This window comes from Tenrec ecaudatus, chromosome 5 (assembly GCF_050624435.1).
Source record: "Tenrec ecaudatus isolate mTenEca1 chromosome 5, mTenEca1.hap1, whole genome shotgun sequence".
NCBI lineage: Eukaryota > Metazoa > Chordata > Mammalia > Afrosoricida > Tenrecidae > Tenrec > Tenrec ecaudatus.
This window is the reverse complement of record NC_134534.1, coordinates 52827300-52846331: the sequence shown is the minus strand read 5'-3', so window position 1 is coordinate 52846331 and position 19032 is coordinate 52827300.

The following is a 19032-nucleotide window of genomic DNA, read 5'->3' as shown; positions in this document are numbered from 1 at the left end:
TTGTTAGGAGAGAGTGGTCCCTGGAAAAGGACATCACACTTGGTAAGGTCGAGGGGCAGTGAAAAGAGGAAGGCCCTCAACAGGATGGACGGCCACCGTGACTGCAGCAATGGGCTCAAGCAAATCAGCAGTTGTGAGCTGGGCGGGGTGGGGGGTGCTGCCTTCTGTTGTCCACAGGGTGGCTATGAGTCAGAACTGGCTCGATGGCACCCAACAACAACAACAACAACAGCAACAATGTGTGCTATAATGAGGTAAATCTTGAAAACACCATGCTAAGCAGAAGAAAGCAGTCACAAAAGACCACACACTACATGTTTCCACATATAAAGCATGTTCAGAATAAACCAATATAAAGAGGCAGAAAGGGTTGTCACTTGGCATCATTTAGTCAGTTCTGACTCCGAGCAAATCCAGGTACCATAGCAGGAAATACTCCCTGGCCTGCACCGTGCTCATGGGCATCGATACGGTTGAGCCCCTGCTGTCTTCAGTGTGTAGATTCATTTCATTGGGAGGTGGGGGGGCGGGGGGAGGGGGGACGGTGTCTTCCTCTTTTCCATTGCTGCTTTACTTCACCAGGCATGATGCCCTTTCCAGGAACTAGTTCCTCCGGATAACATGCTCAAAGTACTACTAAAGAATTCTCCCCCTTTTCACTTTTAAGGAGCATTATGTTTGTACTTCTAAGAAAGATTTGCTTGTTTCTCTGGCATCTGTGATACATTGAATATTTTTTTTTGTGCCAACACTGTGTTTCAGAAGTATCCATTCTTCTCTGGTTTTCCCTATGCATAGTCTAGCTTTCATATGCACATGAAGCAACAGAAAGTAACATGATTGGAGGGAGGTGCGCCTTAGTCCTCAAACTGGCACCTTTGCTTTTGTTTTTTAAATACCGTAAAGATGACTTTGGAGCACATGCATTCAATGTAAAGCGGCCTTTGGTTTCTCACTGACACTTCCAAGGGCAGATCCAAATGAAATCCTTGACAACGTGTGCGTGTGTGTGCGTGTATCATCATGTGACTGGTCCAGTTGTGAAGATTTTTGGTTTTGTCCACGCTGAGGACTGTATGTAGTCATTGATTTTATTAGTGTTTGAGGTCCCCTTTGATTTCAGCAAGCAAGTCTGTCTCATCCACATATTGTAAGTTTTTAATGAGTTTAATGAGCTTTCCTGAAGTCTTGGTGCTATATTGTTCTTAAATCATCAGATATTTGGATTATTTGATCTCTATCTATCATCTATCGATCTATCGAGATTAAGCACAGTGAAAGGATGCAAAGTGAACAATCCTCTTGGTCTGTGTGTAGGTTTTGCACGAGCACAATTAATGCTCAGGAAGTCCCATTCTTTGCAACGCTATCCATAAAACTGGTTATGACCCGCAGAGAAGAATGGTCTTGCATATTGCATAGACACACAGGCAACGTTCTTTCTGGCATTTTCTACTTTTATCTAAGATCCGTCCATTACCATAATGGGAGCCTCCTTCCTTGTCCACTTCTGAACCCTGCTCAGATTTCTAGCAGCTCCTTTCTAACGAACTGCTTCACCCTTATTTGGCTCGTTTAGGAAAACTTTACTTGGGCGTGATATTTGTGATATTTTCACATTGTGCTGTTGCATCTTTGGGGGGATGGGAACAAATATGTATCTCTTTTAGTTCATAGGCCAGATACCTGTCTTTCCAAATTCCTTGGCATAGGGAGATGGACCCAACATTGAATCATTTGTTGAATCCCCAATAAGTATTCCATTAACTTCTGAAGCTTTGTCTTTTGCCAACCCCTTCAGTCCAGCTTGCAATTCTTCCTTCAACAACATCAGTTCTTCCTCATATGGTCCCTCCTGAAACAGGTAACCATGGACCAATTCTTTGTTGAACAGTAATTCAATGTGCACCTTCGATCTTCTTTTGATGTTTGCTTTATCATTCAATATTTGGTCTGTCTATTCTGATATCTATTTGGTCTTTTCTTTCTTTCCTGGATTTTAAATGATATTGTACTTTCTTCTTGCATGCTATTCTTCATGTCATCCCATGACTCCTCATGTCTTCAGTCATTAGTGTTCAATGTGTCAGATCTATTCTTCAGGTGGTCTCTACACTTGGGTGTTATGTTGGGCCGGGTTGTCTAGAGAAATAAAAGCAGTGACACTCATGTATGTATAAGAAAGAACTTTATATCAAGAAGTAATTTTATATCAAGAACGCCTCCCAGCTCAGTTCAACTCCAGTCCAACTCAAGTCCATGGGTTCGATGCTAGCCAGAACCTTCTTCAGACTGGTAGAGCTGCAGTCAAAGAAGCACAAAGGTGAAGGGGGAAGCAGGCAGATCACAGGCCAGTGGATATAGAGGGACATGGCTCTAAGGTCAGTAGGAGCATGGCAGAGTGCCGACAGCCTCCACAGTTGGCAGCCCCACACATGGCTGATACAGAATCTAAGGAAGGAGAAAGGTGAAGGACAAGAGAGAGAGACGTTCTCACTGCCTTTCTTATATAAAGGCCACATCTCCAAGGAGGCATTGCCAGGCTACCACGTGATTTATAGATTGGACTTTCCCACTACCTCCACACAGGTACTATTAATTTGAAATAAAATCTAACCACCACAGGAGGGATATACTCAAGGTTATATTTTGACTCTCCTGATCTTGTTATAATTGTCTTCAGCTCCAACTTGGAGTTGATTATGAGAAACTGATGCTCTGTACTGCAGTTGGTCACTGACCTTGTTCTAACTGATATTGAGCTCCTTCATGATCTCTTTCCACAAATATGATCCATTTGATTCCTATAGATTCCTTTCAGCCAACTTATGTTGTAGGAAAAAGATATTTGCCATAACTAAGTATTGCCAAGGTCAACTAGTGATCCTTCTTTGTTTCCAACTTTCACATTCCAATCACCAGCAATTATTAATATATCTTTATTGCAAGTTTGATCGATTGAAGGCTGAAGATGGTGGTAAAAAGCTTCAATTTCTTCATCTTTGCCATTAGTAGTTGGTGTATATTTGAATAACAGTTATATTAACTGGTCTCCCGATGGGTCATACTCCAGAATAGATCTTGACACAGTCTCTCTCTCTTCCCCACCCCACCCACAACAAATGCAATGCAATTCCACTTCAATTTGGGTTAGTAGATCATATGATTGCCTCATTAAAATGGTAACTACCATTCCATTTCAGCGCATTAAAACTTAGTATATTAATCCTTATATCTCATTTAATGCTTGACGACTTCCATTTTCCTATATTGAAACTTCTTATATTCTATGTTCTAATTATTAATGGATGTCTGAAGCTGTTTCTTCTTGTTTTGAGTCCTGTATTCCATCCATATCATTGAGGTCGACTACTTACACAAGGCAGCTCTTCTCCAGCTGCACGCTGAGTGCCTTCCAAACCAGGATCTGATCTTCTGGCACTCAAATACACACTGCCTGGCTGCTGTGCATATGGTTTTCAATGGCCAAGGTTTTTAGAAGTAGATATCTACATTTTTTTATTCTGTCTTAGTCTAAGAGTTAAGCTGAAATCGATCCACCTAGGGTGACCTTACTGTTCTTTGAAATAACTATGACATAGTTTCCAGCATCACAGAAACACACAACCTTCCATAGTATGACAAACTGATAAACAACAGGTGAGAAATACACAGTAGATTGATGATTTATGGTGGGGGGTTGGCGACAGCACAGTGGGCAAAAGAGATTACAGCTAATGAGTGTGGGGCTTCTCTATGTGTTGATGAAGATGTTCTAAACTTAGATAGTGATAAAGATTGTATAATGTTTTAATACACTGATTTATGCATTTTAAAAGGATGAATTTTATGATAGGAGAATTACTGTATATCTAAATAAAGTGGATATTAATATAATTTTTAAAAAGATAATTTAGTTCTTTGTTGCTGTCATCACTTTGTTTTCTTTTGTCACTTTGTTTTGCTATGTCCCATTTTTTTGTGCATATTATTATCTCTGCAGTTCTGTCTAGATAAGATAGGCTGGATGAACAATCTGGAGGAGAAAACAACGGGACTGATGGTTCCAGGGGTACATGGGAGAGGGGGGGTAGGGGAAAGGTGGTGGTGCCGACCAACCCAGGCATGAGGGAAAACAAGTGATTCAAAATTAGTGGCAAGGAGGGTATGAGAGGCCTGGTAGGGAATGATCAAGAGCAATGTAACTGAGATGAATTATTGAAACCCAAATGAAGGCTGAGCTTGATAGTGGGACAAAAGGCAATAGAGGAAAGAACTAGTAGTCAAAGGGCATTTATAGAGGTCTAAATACAGACATGTACATATGTAAATATATTTATATATGATGATGGGAAAATAGATCTATGTGTATATATTTATAGGTTTAGTATTAAGGCAGCAGATAGACATTGGGCCTTCACTCAAGTACTTCCTCAATGCAAGAACACTTTGCTCTATTAAACTGGCATTACATGATGCACAACTTTCCCTACATGATCACCAAAGACAAACATGTGCATAAACAAATGTGGTGAAGAAAGCTGATGGTGCCCTGATATCAAAAGGTAACGTGTCTGGGGTCTTAAAAGCTTGAAGAAAAACAAGCAGCCATCTAACTCAGAAGCAACAAAGCTCATATGGATGAAGCACACCAGCCTGTGTGATCACGAGGTGTCGAAGAGTTGAGGTATCAGGCATCAAAGAACAAAAAAATCATATCATTATAAATGATGGGGAGTCCACAAAGGGAACCCAAAGTCCATCTGTAGGTAACTAGACATCCCCTTACAGAAGGGTCTCAGGGAAGAGACAAGCCAGTCAGGGTGTATTGTAGCAATAATGAAACATACAACTTTCCTCTAGTTCTTAAATGCTTCCCCCCACCCGCCCCCAATATCATGATCCCAATTCTACCTTACAAATCTGGCCAAACCAGAGGATATACACTGTGTCAAATGGGAACCAGAAACACAGGGAATCCAAGACAGATGATCTCTTCAGCACCAGTGGTGAGAATGGCAGTCCCTGAGGGTGGAGGGAAGGTAGGGGTAGAAAGGGGAAACCAATTATAAGGATCTACATATAACCTCCTCCCTGGGGGATGAACAACAGAAAAGTGGGTGGAGGGAGACATTGAACAGTGTAAGATATGACAAAATAATAATAATTTATAAATTATCAAGGGTTCATGAGTGAGGGGGAAATGAGGAGCTGATACCAAGGGCTTAAGTAGAAAGCAAATGTTTTGAGAACTATGATGGCAACAAATGTAAAAATGTGCTTGACACAATGGATGGATGTATGGATTGTGATAAGAGTTGTATGAGCCCCCAATAGAATGATTTTTTTAAAAAAAGATAATTTAGTACCAGGAGAGCTCAGAAATCAGGTTAACTCAGCTTCTTTCATAAGCCAGCATTTTCTGTTTTATTCAATTGCCTTCTCATGAGGGCTGTGGAAAAATCAGTGTTCATTTGTTTGATAATTTTTGCCCTTGGCGTTAGTCTATGAAGGGCTTAAATATAGAATCATGTAGACGGGAAGAGTAAGAGGCATGATAAATATCTGTATCCTTTAGTTCACTTTTCAGTTAACTCAGTCACATGTCCCCGACATTGTTGGACTAACGTTTGAGCTCTCTGACGGAGCCCTTTGGCTCTTGTCTCCGGACCACAGCGGTTCCTGCTTCTCTGCTTACCTCACTTCAGTCTTTCTAATTCAGTGGCCAGTAGTCCTTTTTCTGGGAAAAGCAGTAGTGTAAACTGTGACATGAGTTTCAGAGCCCAGTATCGAACCTGACTTAGGTCAATGACCATAGAGAATATGTTTTGCACGGCCTCATGGAAACCCAACACTAGAAGCAGTGCACATGATTCTTTTACAAATGCTACTGAACTGAATCTAAAAGGTTGGTTTCAGGAGGGGTGGGGATGGGGGAGTAAAATATGACCCGGGGGGAGAATCAATTTTAAGGACTGTGGAAACAGTCTTAGATACAAACACATCTGAGTTACTTGAAATAATTGACTTTACAGGCTACAATGATTAAAATCCATTTCACAATCCAAGAAAAAGCCAGTCCATTACTTAAAAAATATTATTTCAGTATTGGTATGTTTCAGGAAACCTGGTTATCAAAATAGAAATGCTAAAATCATTGTCCTTTGAGGACGAGTAGAAAATAAACTGATTTCAAGTAGCTGCAAAGCTTCTGTGGCGAGTCTTCAATATTCATGGACAGGTATTTAACACAGACAGGGCAATGACAAACTCACCCCCTCATTCCTCAATGCCACCGCAATAGTTAGTGGCCTGTAGGAAGACCCGGGGCTGAGCGAGAGCACACAACCTCAGACACGTGACAAAGCCTCATAGAAGAGCCATTTGCAGTTTTGGAGAAAGAACATTTACACACACACACACACACACACACACACACACACGTTTTCTTTTCCTTACAGCCCTCTCCCAAGGAGGTCTGGAAGCACAGCAGTTAAGGACTTGACAGCCAACACAATGTCAGTGGTTTGCAGCTAGCTTTCTTTTCCTTCCAGGGCATAGGTGTGGCAGTCTGCTTCCCTGAGCAACTCCGCACTGCCTTGTAGGTGTCGAGGCTCATGGCCATCAAATAAACATCAACTTGGGATGACCCGCAGTGCCGCAGCGCAGAACTGCCCCTTAGGGTTTTCCACTGGCCTTTCAGAAGCAGACTCCATGTCTTCCTGGCCAGGACCCTGGGTGGGTTTGAAACATCAACCCACCACCATTTGTGCCATGCCAGGACTCCAAACTGGACGGTAACGGCTGCCGGGAAACGTCTAAAAGAGGCTGGTTCTTTGGCTAGAAGAGAAATGAAGCTGTAGTTTCCCAAAGAGGGACAAACCCTAAGAGGGGCAATTGAAACAGGTGCCTGGACTGAGAAAACTGTCACTTCGATTATAATCAGGATTAAAAGACAAACTGAGCTTAGCACTTTATTAAATTCCATAATTATTTCTTATTTTATTTTAGATCAGATAAAAGGATGAATATTATTTTATTTCCAGAAGTAAATGTACGGATTGAGGCTTTCGTCCACAAAATTCTTTAATTCTCGGGTATATATTCCTGCATTGAATTATCAACTAGCGATTAGGTAAGCTCTAACTTCTGGATAGTTTCCAAACAGCCTGACTAAAATGCCACTTGAACTGATGCCTGGATTATAGCATTTCCTTTGAAAAGAAACCAGAGCCTGGTGGCGTCATGGGTTCTACATTGGACTGCTAACTTCAAGACCAGCAGTTTGAAACTCTGAGCATCTCTGAGAGAGACAAGGCTTTCCACTCTGGTCAAGGGTTTTAGCCACAGAACCCCACAGCAGCAGGTCTGCTCTGTGCTACTGGGCCACATTGAGTCAGAACTGACTGGATATCAGAGAGCTTGCAGGATTTTTTTTGTTTGTTTTATTTTGTGCTCAGTAAGTCCTTGGTATTATGGAGCATTGAGTATATAAATCAATAAATCCTAATAAACTCTATTTGTAAAGATGGTGATTGTAAGTCCTAACTTAAGAACAAAACTACCTTATGATGTGGCCCTGCTCCTCAATGCTTACCCTTGTAAAGGAGCATTGAAGACAAGCGTGCTGCAGCACAGTGGATACAAGCAATTAGATGGTGCCCGATCCTCAGAACGAATGGTGTCTGAGGTCTTACAAGCTTGTCTTAAAACAAACAGCCATCTAAGTGAGCTGACAACTAAGTCCACACAGGAGGAGCACATCCGCCTGTATGATCCAAGGATTACAAATAATGAACTGCAAGGTCATAAGAGAGAACTGTATTAGAGTTTCATTCTGAAAAGCCAGTTCGCAGAAGGTTATGGATAACAGGGAAAGGTGAAAATCCAGTTGTAGAGACCCCGGGGGAAAGGTAGCCATAGGTGACTTTTCTCGCTTGGCGATGCTGACGCAGTGCCTGAGATTCTTCTGGTGATGCAGCACGCTTTTGTTTTGATCACAATCCACTGGGAAGCAGTCACCTAGCCAAAAACATTAGCACTTCCTATGGGTAGCTACTGGAAACTAAAAACGCAAAAATGTTTCCATTTATAGCATCTGTTGGCTGTTTGAAAACCCTTGGACCATTCACCAGGGATGGAAAAGCCTTTGCCGTAGACATAGTACATGAGAGAGTGAGCTACAGCAGCTGTGACTAGGTTAACATTTAGCACCTTACTTGTTTTCCCTTTTAACCCATCTTTATTTTGTTCCACTTTAAAATTATTATCTGATTCCTTTGGAATGAAAATAAAATATAACCAATGCCACTGAACAAATTAAATAGAAATTGTTAAATGAAAACCTAGTTGTGTAAGCCTTCACTGAAAACACAATAAAATTTTATTTTTATAAGATGATAATCTCTGAATTAAGATGAAACTTTACATTTGAGTGTTTTTAAGTGATTTCATTTCTCGATTGTGGTGTTCAATCCAGATGTCTTGGGGAATATACATATCGAATGTGGTTTAAGCTAAATTCAGAGCCTTTAGAATGCTCGAACATGTAATAGAGTACAGATCCCTTAACAAGAAAAATCATCAGCTGCAGGTGTCTGGCTTTGAGGATTTGGAAGCAGTTTTTCATTAAAATTTTAAAATCCTAGTGAGCTAGCAGTTTTTCTCGTGCCTTTCCCACTTCTGAGACCCCTTCAATGCACAGTAATGTGGACGGAAGTTTGAAAGCAGCTCCTTAACTATCGGTGACCTTTCTCGCGTGGCGATGCTGGCGCAGTGCCTGAGATTCTTCGGGTGATGCATCACGCTTTTGTTTGATCACAATCCACTGGGAAGCAGTCACCTAGCCAAAAACATTAGCCCTTCCTATGGGTAGCTACTGGAAACTAAAAACAGGCAAACATGTTTCTATTTATAGCGTTTGTTGGGTGCTCGAAGCCATAAACAAACAAACAAATAAATATATTTTGACTTTTTCCATGCCTATCTTCTGCTTAAAAAACATCTTTAGCAAATAATGAAGTGTTTGCATTTGCTCATTCTTACAATCCTCTAAGTAAAAGATACAGTCCGACTCTCTCTACATACATCTTTCTGGATAATCATGATGCACAAAATACTACGCTCAGATTTGAGGGCTATAACCTTTGGTCTACAGCTTCAAAATGCTCTGTATTTATGGAAGCAAGAGGCAGGCCTTGAATAGGATGCAGTTGACTGAGCTGCCTAAATGGATATTGAATTTGCTCTTGACAATGACATTGATAATGGTTCTTTAGTCCCTGAAGATCTATTTTCTCTAAGTGTCCCCAGTTGACCTCGTGCTGTGGCTTTGGGCTGACCTTTAACTGATGAGTGTTTTTGAGCTAGGTGAGAATATATGATATGGAAGTCAGGGAATGCTATGAGCATCAATGTGTGCAGATACACATACATGCCCGGTAGGTGGGAAATAGTACCTGGCATCCTGACTGGCGTATACCTGGGAAGGTTTGACTACCAGGACTTGTACTCCCTAGTCCTCTCCATGTGCTTCATTAACACCTGAACGGTACATTTTTGCTGTACTCCAAATAACGCTTCATACTTTCTTAGGTACTTAGGAATTAAGGTGGAGGTGGTAGATTTCCTTGGGCAGAATTCTTGTACAATATTGTACAGGAATGGGACCAGTGGTTTAATACTAAGAATTGGATCTTTGTTCTCTCCTTTGGGAAGAACTTAAAGCAACAGTAACTATGCTCTCTCTGTTTTAAGGGCTAAGTATTTTTTGTCTGTGACAGTCTTTTGAAAATTCTAACATGAACTCATTTGTAGTTATCTTCTTTTACGCCTATGTCCTCTTTCCATGTCATGGCACATGGGCATTTTGAAGACTGGAGTCAGTCTTACTATTGGATTTCACTGCATTCTCCCTCTACTTTAACATCTCTGATAGCAGAACGTGTCTTATACTCAATAGCTTTCTGCTCTCCCTAGCGTGAGAGAGTTGTCGTTGCGTACACATGAGCGCAGTTAACTTTAGCTCTTGATAATATCATCATGTGTGCTGGGCATTGCCGATACTTCACATGTTGAATTTAATTGCCACTTAAAATGTCTACATAAATATCACATCATAATTCAGCAATGAAATGAAAGCTCTTTCTCTTACTCACAAAGGCCCAGTCAAAGAGAAGTGGCATGCATGTAATATTGGCGAAGGAGATATTATCTATTGGAAAAATGACTACAATTCCACAACCTCCCGTAAAGCATCCACTGCGTTCTGCATGGCCTACGGGAAGAAGGGAGCCATGAATGCTGAAGCTCTGTTACATTTTGTACTCATCTGTGGGCAAGAGGACTAATGTTCACATGCCAAGCAAGATGACCGAAGAAGGGAGAAATTACCCATTATCTCCAAGAGATGAAAGGCACATGAATGCAGTGAGAATCATTATGGCCAACTCGCACATCATGAAAAATAATCAACAATATCTCTTATTTGACGGGTGTTTCTTTCTTGGTTAACATGCCGTACCTGTTAATTGGTGGCATCTTAGATTCAATTAATTATAGTTTTTCTTTGCCATCTCCATCAACACCCTAAAGTTAAAAAATAACCATCTGTTGATGACTTAGCCTTTATTTACTTCAATTGAAGCCTTTGTTATTACTAGGGTCTCATGTAAAACAGCAAGATAGCCTCTTCCTAGTCTGCTGTGGGAGGTGCCTTGAAAGACAGGTTTAAGTGGGGGAAGGTATGGAAAGGGTGTCTGGTGTGTGAGAAGATTGAGGTATGGGTATGTCATAGGGCATGAGGGTGTTTCCTGCTCACGAGTGATTATTCCTCCTTTGCTGTGTGTTTGGCATTGGACTGCTAACCACATGGTCAGTGGTTCAAACCCCTCAGCCACTCCATGGGAGAAAGATGAGGCTGTCTGCTCCCATAAGGATGCAGAGCTTGAGGAACAATCTCTAAAGGGTCCCATTGGGTGACTATGAGTCAGGATCAGCTGGACGGCAGGGAGACCGAGAGCAGACCACTGCCATTGAGTGGCTCCGCCTCATAGCGACTCTATGAGACCCCTGTGTCTCCAAGACTGCGGTCTGCACAGGAGGAGAAAGGCTCGTCTTTCCCCCACCGAGCAGCTATCAGCCTTGCAGTCCAACTCATAAGCCACGATGGCACCAGGCTTTCCTGTTAGCGGCCCTGGTATGGGTTTGTTTATCCTGCTATTCAGGCCCTACTTAAACATCTCTCTTAGCTAACTGTGTACATAAATGCATACCTGGGTCCCATTCCATAGATAATTCTATGCAATTTACACTGTGGCCTTTTCTCAATACTGGTTTGGTCATCGTTAGTACTAGCTCTTCTAAGACTCCTTGACGCGCTCTCTTTTTAGTTGCTTTGCACCGCTACCTGCCCGGCTTTGTATGTTGACCTTTTAGAAGTACAACCTGAGGTATCACATATAATATTCTTTATATCATTATTACCATAATTTAGCGTGCTTAATTTTGATAGCAGTAATATTCATAAAACATTTGTTTTTAAAACTTTTCTTAAAGATATCTCTGTGATTGTAATAATAGAGTGCTTTCACTTTGCTTGCTTTTGATAAAATGCCAATTCATTTGATCAGGAATTTTCTTGTTATCATGTGTATAGAATTAATCAAAAAGTTAAATATGCTTAATTCTTTATATTTCCTTTTCTCTAAAGTGAACATTAAGCATTTATATTTGCATAAAGGAGGAAATAAATCATATATGTTTAGTAACTAATTGAGGTAGTTAGTTTATTGTACCAACCTGGCTGATAAACACATGCGGGGTTAATTGAAAGGTAGGGGGAAGGGGGGAATAAATGGCTCGGTGAGCCTCGCCTTTCTAGTTCTCGGGTCTCTTGCTTTCTGATGGTCGGACCAGGGTGAAGCTGTGTAAGCCAGTTCCCTGCTTCAGCTGGCAAGGCTTGCTTCCTGTAAGACATCCCTGAGGAGAAGCCACATGGACCTACCCTGATGCAGCCCTGGGTGCTGGAGCAGCCATGTGGAGACCCCTGCCAGCACTTGATATGCTTACACCTTCACTGACTTGGCTTTCCTCCTGCAGTCAGCATCATGGTGTCTGTTTTGCGAGATGGAGGAGATCTTTGTGGAATGGTGTTGGACATATGGGTTAATGTTGGACTTGTGGGCTTGGGCAGCACTGGGTTGGGATGTGTTCTTGATGTGCATTTAACCTTTATATAAAAGTTTCTCTTATACATGAGTTTCTGAGGATTTGTTTCTCTACAGTACCCAGACTAGCACACTAATATATGTACCACAAGGTACTTAAATACCTTCTTTTATTTGATGCTCAAAACAATGATATAAGCTACATATAGGTATGCAAAATTGGTAAAGTGTTAGACTGTTCACCAAAAGGCCAGAGAATAAAACCTACAAGCAGTTCTGTGGGAGAAAGAGGTGGCTGTGTGCTCCCATAAAGATGTATTGTCTTGGAAATTTAAGAAGGTCAACTCTGTTTAATAAGGTTGCTATGAGTCAGAATCGACTCAACATTGGTGTGTTGGATTATCCTTAATGCTACAACCCTCGTGGCATCCTGGGTTAGATATTGGGACACTAACCACAAGGTGTGACACATGAGTTAAATACTGAACTGCTAACCAGAATGTGAGCATACCAAGCCCACCAGTGAGTCCGAGGGAGAAAGATGGGACTGTCTGCTGGAGAACAGTTCTACTCTGCTCTAGAGGATCACTCTGTCAGAATCAAATTGATGGCAATGGGTCTGGTGTACTTGGGGGTGGGGGTGGGGGCGCAGGGCAGTGCAACAGTTAAAGCACTTGGTTAAAGTGGTTAAAGCACCAGCCTTTGGGGTGAAAAGTGTAGCAAATGCTTCTGCAAAGTTTACAGAAGTTTGCAGAAGGTACAGGGGCAGTTCTACCCTGTCAGATAGGACCATTCCTAATGTACTCCCATCCAGCCTTTCTTTCTCTCCCAACACATGACATTCTCTCTCTCTCTCCCTCTGTCACACACACACACACACACACACACACACACACACACACACACACTACTCCTCACACATATACACCCATACATAAGCCCATTCACACCTCTACATACACTCAGTCTGATACGTACTTCCACACAAACACACACATGTACCCAAATACACACACCTATAAATACCTCAAATCCCTATCTACTTCTCACCCACCCCCACACACGCAGATACATATATACGTATACATCTTGAAACACACATACATATATACACACACTCATACATTCCACGCAAACCCACATACAATTGTTTTTACTTTAAAAACTTTTATACACGGTGCCCTCCTTGTCTAGAAAGCTCCTTACCAAATTCCGCTCTACTACTCTCTCCCAACCAGAGACCTTACATGCATCCGATGAGATTGAATGAAGGATTAACCTTCCGAGGAAACTCTCTCTCTCTTCTCGTTTGCTGATAGAGTGCAACCCAAACCAAACCAAACAACAACAATAACAACAACCTTGCTGCCGCCAAGGAGTCTATTCCAATTCATGGCAACCCTGTAGGAGGTGACAGCTTGGCCTCTGTGAGTTTCTGAGACTGTAATTGTGTACCAGAGTAGCAAGCTTCATCTTTCTTCTGAGGAGCAGCTAGTGATTTCGAACTGCTAACCATGGTTAGCAGCCCAGTGTTTAACCACGGCACCACCAGAATGTTTGTGTCCCTGTGGTGGGATAAGAATTAAGATCAGCATAAAACCAGTTCTTATGAGGGGAAGCCAGACATACAACCCCTTTCCCACTTTTTCATCACTGTCACTCCCATCCCCCAATACTTCTTTGCTGGCTTTAATAATTCATTGCAAAGACTACCCAGAACTCAGACCACTGTCATATGGTATGGTTTATTAGTCTATAACTTGCAATTAGGATGAACTTTGGCAACGAGGACATCTATTCAGAACAGCTTTCAGCTTTCTTCATCTTGCTTCCAGGAAGACTATGTTTCTTTGCCTTTGACCTCCTGTGTTAGGCTGGGTTGACTAGAGAAACAAATCCAGTGACATACACATGTGTAAGAAAGAGCTTTATATCAAGGAGCAATTGTGACAAGGGTTGTAAGAATCCCCAATAAAATAAATAATTTTAAAAAAATAATTGTATATTATGAAAACAACTCAGCTCAGTCCAGATCAAGTCCATAAGTCTGATAGTAGTCCATAAGTTTTATACTAGCCCATAAATCCCTCCTCAGAGTCACTGAACCACAAACAATGATACAAAATGCAGGAAGATAACTGGCCGGTGGGTACAAAGTCTTGTGGATCCAATGGTGGCAGCGGTGGCATCACAGGCTCTGGCAGGTTACTGAGTGGCTTCAACAGAAAGGTAAAGGCAGAAAGAGAGGGAGGCTGGACTCCAGAGAGCCATTTATCTCGGTCATTCTCCAATCAAGCTGCGAGCTCATTGACAGGTTAATTTTGCCCACAGATACCTGCAGGAGCCATGTTGGCACAAAAAAACCTGACTATCGCACCTCACCACCAGGGGCCTCTAATTGACCCAATTCTTGGTCCGTATAGCAACTTTCTTAACTACTACACTAACAGCAGCCTTTTTGTGTCACTGTTAGTTCAGTCACTTGCTCATGGGGCCTCACTTCTGCTGGGCCTTACTGGGTCTTTTCCTTGCTCAGGCACATGCTACAGCTAAATGGACTCCCTGTATTGTCTGAAGGCGCTCTCTGCATTTCTAAGTAAGCCCACTGCAGCTGCCTGCCAGTCCAGTGATTCTTGCCTCTCTTATGCAGCCGTCTTGCGCTACTTCCAGCATTAAAGCTCTTGACCTGTATTATTGCTCTTTTGGGAAGTCCCCTCTCTCTCCATTTAAGAAAATGGTTTCAGTTTAAAAACCACGGTTGGGTTGACTGCTTACATAAACGAGCTCTATATTAATTTGAATGTATGGCTCTTCCAGCTAACCATAAAACAACCGATGCCCCTGCAAGTTCATATGGTCCAATTGGGGACAGTTAACCTTTTTGAATACTAATCGATTCCCCCCTCCCCCACCCGCTAAGATTGTTGCCCAACCAATCACTTTGGCAGAATTGTAAACTCAAGACCAGCGAGGCTACATATGAGATGCTGATTCCACCTCACTTCTCCACCTGTCACCCTGCCCCAAGCTAGGCTCCCAGGGATCCTGTGTGCTTCTCTATCAGCTGTATGTGTCAGGCTGCTCTCAGAAAGCATACATTGAATAAACAAGTGAATCTATGAATGGATGAAAATGGAAAATAGAATGAAACTGGATCAGGACCCTAGTCACTAAATAACTTCATCTCTATTGGAATAGCTAAAACGAGCCAAGAATGGTTAGATGTCTGTTTTGAGATTTTGAAAGTCTACTCAGCTCATCGTCCACTCCAGGGAAAGGCCTTACACGCACCGAGACCAAGGAGCTTGAGCAGATAATGTGAGTGCGCCTTTCCGAGGAGCAGCCACTGGAGCCAGGGGTGAGGAGTGGGGGTGGGGGCAAGGGCACCCGATACCCAAGGGGGAATTATTTGCAACTGATGGATACTGGACACTTTTATGTATCTTATGGGGGAAGTGTATCTCTCAATATATTCAAGTTATCCAACGAGAGAGAAAAATGTAATAATGTTTGGAGTTGTGAAGTAGAATGTTCTGATATGTTGGGGGGGAAAAAATCTCACAAAACCTTCAAGTTAGTCTCTTCTCCACTGCTTGGCAAAGTGTAAAAGGCCTTTCTTTCTTTTCCAAGGACTTTCACAAGTGGATTGCTCTTTGGCTGATTCAGACTTCAGCCTAGGCTCCAATTTTCACTGCCTCCTCACTATGGAGACAGTGGAGCAATTCTAACCAACAAAGAGGCTCTTGGCATTTTCTTGGCTGTGACCTTTATAGAAGTAGATCACCAACCTTTTCTTCCCCAAGGTGCATTTAGATGGACTGAAACTTCCAACCCTTCCGTTAACAGCCTGGTCTCTTAACCACTTGCACACCCAGAGACTCCTCTCAGTTGATAATTACTACAGAATTTACTGATTGCTATGCAGGCAGAAGTGGGTTACTTCCTCCTAAAACACTCGCCTTTAGCAGAGAGCCAAACCTCCTTAACACCCCTATGAATTGCGCTGCAAAAATATTTTCTTCTTACGTAATGGCATTGATTTTCTTAAGCAGGAGTCCCTGCCCAGCTCCCCACTTGAACTTTTCTTTTTTTTTTTTTTTTTAACTTTTCTTAAGACTGCTTCTAGAAATAGAGGGAAGAACTAGGAGGCAAAGAACATTTATAGAGGTCTAAATACAGGCATGTATATATATAATTATATGTAAATAGATCTATTTACATATTAAATAGTAAGGTAGCAGACAGACATTGGACCTCTACTCCCTCAATGCAAGAACTCTTTGTTCAAACAATCAGGCATTCTGTGTTGCTCACCTTCCCTGACACGATCACAGAAGACAAAATGGGTACACAAGCAAATGTGGTGAAGAAAGCTGATGATGCCTAGCTATCAAAAGATATAGCATCTGGGGTCTTAAAGGCTTGAAAGTAAACAAGTGGCCATCTAGCTGAGAAGCAACAGAGTCTACATGGAAAAAGCACACTAGCCTGTGTGATCATGAGGTGTAGATGGGATCATGTATCAGGCATCAAAGACCCAGAAAAAAATTATATCAATGTGAATGAGGGCGAGCTCAAAGTGGAGACCCAAAGCCAGTCTGTGGACAATTGGACATCCCCTTACAGAAGGGTCACAAGGAAGAGACGAGCCAGTCAGGGTGCAGTAAAGCACTGATGAAAAATGCAGGAGTCAAAGGGCATTCATGGAGGTCTAGACAAAGACATGTACATGCAAATATATATAGGAGGATGGGGAAATAGATCTATGTGTCTATATTTATAGGTCAAGTATTAAGGTGGTGGAAGGACCTTGGGCCTCTACTCAAACACTCCCTCAATGCATGAATACCTTCTTTTATTAAATTGGAACTCTATGATGCTCACTCTCCCGATACAACGGCTGGAGCCAAAGTGGGTGAACACGTAAATGTGGTGAAGAAAGCTGATGGTGCCCGGCTATCAAAAGAGATAGTGACTGGGGTCTTAAAGGCTTGAAGATAAACAAGCGGCCATCTAGCTCAGAAGCAACAAAGTCCACATGGAAGAACACACCAGCCTGTGTGATCGAGTGGTCCCAAAGGGATCAGTTACCAGGCATCAAAGAACAAAAAATCATATCATTGACTGCACACCTCCATGATAGGATCGCTGAAGACAAATGGGTGCATAAGCAAATGTGGTGAAGAAAGCTGATGGTGCCTGGCTATCAAAAGAGATAGTGTCTGGGGTCTTAAAGGCTTGAAGGTGAACAAGCGGCCATCAAGCTCAGAAGCAAAAAAGCTCACATGGAAGAAGCACACCGGCCAGTGCGATCACGAGGTGCCAAGGGACCAAGTATAAGGCATCATGCAAAAAAAACAACAACAACGATATAAGTGTGTGTATGTATATGTATATATGTATATGTATATATATACCATATTAAATGAAGGGGGAAGTGCAGAGTGGAGACCCAAGGCCCAAGTGTCGGCCAATGGAGATCCCCTCATAGAGGGGTTTAGGAGAGGAGATGGGTTAATTAGGGTGCGAGGTAGTACCGATGAAGAACACAGCTTTCCCCCGGATCCTGGATGCTTCCTCCCCCCAACTACCATGATCCGAATTCTGGCTTGCGGGGCTGGATAGGACAGAGGCTGTACACTGGTACATATGAGGGCTGGAGGTACAGGGAATCCATGGTGGATGATACCTTCAGGACCAGGGGTGTGAGGGACGATGCTGGGAGAGTGGAGGGTGAGTGGGTTGGAAAGGGGGAACTGATTACAAGGATCCACATGTGACCTCTTCCCTGGGAGAGGGACAGCAGAGAAGCGGGGAAGGGAGACTCTGGATAGGGCAAGATATGACAAAATAACGAGGTATAAATTACCAAGGGCACATGAAGGAGGGGGGAAAGGGGAGGGAGGGGAAAAAAAAAAGAGGACCTGATGCAAGGGGCTTAAGTGGAGAGCAAATGCCTTGAGAGTGATTGGGGCAGGGAATGTATGGATGTGCTTTATACAATTGATGTATGTATATGTATGGATGGTGATAAGAGTTGTATGAGTCCCTAATAAAATGTAAAAAAAGAAAAGAGGAGAAAAAATGATTAGGGCAAAGACTGTGCAGATGTGCTTTATACAATTGATGTATGTATATGTATGAACTGTGATAAGAATTGTATGAGCCCCTAATAAATTCTTAAAATTTAAAAAAAAGAAATTAAAAAAAAGAAATAGAAAAAAAAAAGAAAAATACAACTTTTTTCTATTTTTTAATGCTTCCTCACCCATCCACCCACCCCCAACTATCATAACCCCAATTCTATCTTACAAATCCAGCTAGATCAGAGCATGTACACTGGTACAGATAAGAGCTGAAAACAGAAAATACAAGTTAGATAAATCCCTCAGGACCAATGATGAGAGTAGTGATACCAGAAGGAAAAGGGGAAGGTAGGGGAACCAATTACAATGATCTATCTATAACCCCCTCCTCGGGGGATGGACAACAAAAAAATGGGTCAAGGGGGCAGTGGTTGATGTAAGACATTAAAAAATAATAACAATTTATAAATTATCAAGGGGTCATGATGGAGGGTAGGGGAGGAAGGAAAACTGAGGAGCTGATACCAAGGGCTCAAGTAGAGAGAAAATGTTTTGAAAATGATGACGGCAACATATGTACAAATGTGCTTGACACAATGGATGTATGTATGGATTGAGATAAGAGCTGTAAGAGCCCCCAATAAAATGGAAAAAAAGACTGTTTTTTTGTATTTAGATTTATTAGGAAATATGGAAACTTTTGAGAAAAATCAGGCCAAGAGAATACCCCAAAGATAAATATGTTAAGAAGAAAGCCTATAGTTATTTGGTATGTATTG